At 39.8% G+C, this 2,840-nt stretch overlaps 1 non-coding gene across 1 annotated transcript; it reads right to left on the bottom strand.

The window, feature by feature from the left end:
* Window positions 1–2,509: 2,509 nt before the first annotated feature.
* LOC132009255 (U6 spliceosomal RNA) lies at window positions 2,510–2,615 on the bottom strand. Its single transcript, XR_009401838.1, has one exon. It is a non-coding gene; the product is annotated as a U6 spliceosomal RNA (small nuclear RNA).
* Window positions 2,616–2,840: the final 225 nt, after the last annotated feature.

Genomic DNA, 2,840 nt, shown 5'->3' with positions numbered 1-2,840 from the left:
CAATGAAACAAGATGGGATTGGGAGGGAGACAAACCATAAGTGACTCTTAATCTCACAAAACAAACTGAGGGTTGCTGGCGGGGAGGGGGGTTCGGAGAAGGGGAGTGGGTTTATGGACACTGGGGAGGGTATGTGCTTTGGTGAGTGCTGTGAAGTGTGTAAACCTGGTGATTCACAGACCTGTACCCCTGGGGATAAAAATATATGTTTTTAAAAAATAAAAATTAAAAAAAAAGAAATAAAGCATAAATTATGAAAAAAAAAACGGTGACTTGATCACTACTGTATGGACATATCACACATGGTGCTACAGGGTCTTTCCTCATGTATATCTGGCTTCTCTTCTGGTTGATAGGTTCTGTGACTAAGAACTAGCTAAGATCTGGAACCTGGAGAAACGACTGTGATTTTCCACCGGAGTGGATGACCTTGGTCCTCTGCCTACTCATTTTTAACCTTGTAACTACAAATCTCTGTCCTTTAGCCACACACCACCCTACCCCCAGCTGGCATTACAGCCTTTCTGCCCTATAAGGTAATTTTGCCCTGTTGCTTCTGATAGGTCACTGCTGCCCTAGGCTCCTTTTGTTCTGGAATTGCATTCTCCCTTACCATGAGGGAGCACAGTTCTGCAACAGCCTGTCCCATGTCAGTCCTAGAGAAAGGAAACTGAACTGATGCCCTCCCGCTAACCCATTCAATTATTAATATGATAAACAGAGTCACGTTCATGGCATCAAGGAGCAGAATCAGCTAGTAGATTTTCTGGTCTGCTATAGAGTGCCCACATCTCTGAGCCTTTTTATCCTCTCTTCCACAGTTTGGCATACAATTGTGGCATCTCTACTCTGTTGAATGTGGGTCATCACTTTTTCCCAAGCTTCCCAGAGCCATCTTAGTATGTATTAGGTAGGGCACTTAGGGCAACATGAGTTGCTGTCTTTTATGGCCTTTGCCAGGTTTTAATTCTAAATTATTAGACACTGCCATTACATTGACCAAATCTTCATTTTCTCACTTCTTGGTCTTCCCAGCTCAATTCAGCACTCTCAGGGTGCACTTCCAAGCATATCTGACACCCAGGTCATACAGTCCTCAGACATGTGGTCTCTCTTCTCACTTCAGGCCCAGCACTTCCCCATCTGGGTAATGCTAAGATTCGACCATAATTATCAGTCTGGAACCCAGGAGGAATGCAATCCTTGTGACATCTAGGCCCAGCTGAAGTCTCCTCTGAACAATCTTCCACCAAAGGTTCTCCCATTAAGTGGGGTAGGGCCCTTGTGCATTATGCACACACAGTCATCCACATATCAGTATGAATTAAATATATCACCAGAGCAGATTTGTACCGCTGTAAAATCCTATTCAAAGATAGAGACTAGGAAATCACTTATCTATCCCTATCCCACTGTCACTCTTCTGGATTTCACTGGGGTTGGCTTATTATTGTCTTGGCTCTCTAAATGCAGATGCTATTTGGGGGCAATTTTGGATGTAGTTCAGCAAGGTTTCACACAAATATTGATCACTTCTCTCACTACGCATTTAAAAACCTTTACTAAAACAAAACCTCTGTGCCTTGCCTGGCTCAGGGTCTACCTTTTAGAGTTTCAAGAGCCTTTCTTGGGCAAAAGATGTGTTTTAGCCTTTTTTTTTTTCCCACTTCTACTATGATAATCCTAACCTTATTCAAAGCAGTGTGTTTGTTCTGACTGGCAAGCTGCAGAAATGAAAAAAGTAATACAAAGATAAATATTTTAAGGCATCATCTCATTTTATGTGTATGAGCACATGCACAGGTGCCTATGTGTCTGTCTGAATGCTTATCTCATTAATAACCTGAATTTACTGTAAAATTCTGAAGGGAAAAAGAAAAGATATTAAGCAAAAAGGATATCACCCTAATACAGAAACTTTCCAGATCAATGTGCTAACTTAATTATCCTCTTAGCATGCTTCAAGCTGAAAGTCTGTCTTCCAAAACAAAGGATCAGAAATGTTCTGGCTATCATCACCTTTGATTTGCTGATTCTCTTCCTCTCACATACCCTTTCACATTATGAATCTCTGAGTCACTTCTCAATAACTGCATATTTTAAGGTAATATTTGCAAAAAAGTATAAATTATTTTTTGATATTTCTTTTAAAAATTATAATATGAAATTATTTTGCAGATGATTGACCTAGAGAGCCACTTAGAAAATCATTTAACAAAATGACAGATTATCTGGTATTTATTTAGGACTGTAGTCTTCAAAGGGGTGGGGGGGTACACAGATGATCTCCTGGAGTGCCAGAATTACAAGAAGGTACTAAAGGGTTCTAACATGTAATATACAGTTGATGCAGGTGCACTTACTCTGTCGGTGTGTCAGATAGTTACATGTCACAGTTGAGGGAAATTGGGAGATCCACAAAGACAGATAAAAGTCAGATAAAAGTCCTTCACTCTATTCTTTGTGTTCAGAGTATTGTAGCTTTTATTTTAATTTTTATTTTATTTTTTAAAATATGGAACGCTTCATGAATTTGTGTGTCATCCTTGCACAGGGGCCATGCTATCTTCTCTGTATTGTTCCAATTTTAGTATATGTGCTGCCAAAGTGAGCACCAGAGTATTGTAGTTTATGAGAGGCCCTTGAAGTGGACTTTCAGATTCAATTATTTAAAATAATGAAGTTCTATAATACTTTATATTAGAAAAAAATTGGCACTACCAGGTATTTACCCCAAAGTTACAGATGTAGTGAAAAGAAGGGCCATCTGTACCCCAATGTTTATAGCAGCAATGGCCACAGTCACCAAACTGTGGAAAGAACCAAGATGCCCTTCAACG

Source organism: Mustela nigripes, chromosome 1 (assembly GCF_022355385.1).
Source record: "Mustela nigripes isolate SB6536 chromosome 1, MUSNIG.SB6536, whole genome shotgun sequence".
Lineage (NCBI taxonomy): Eukaryota > Metazoa > Chordata > Mammalia > Carnivora > Mustelidae > Mustela > Mustela nigripes.
The sequence above is the reverse complement of the archived record's forward strand: the minus strand, read 5'-3'. Positions and strand labels throughout refer to the sequence as shown.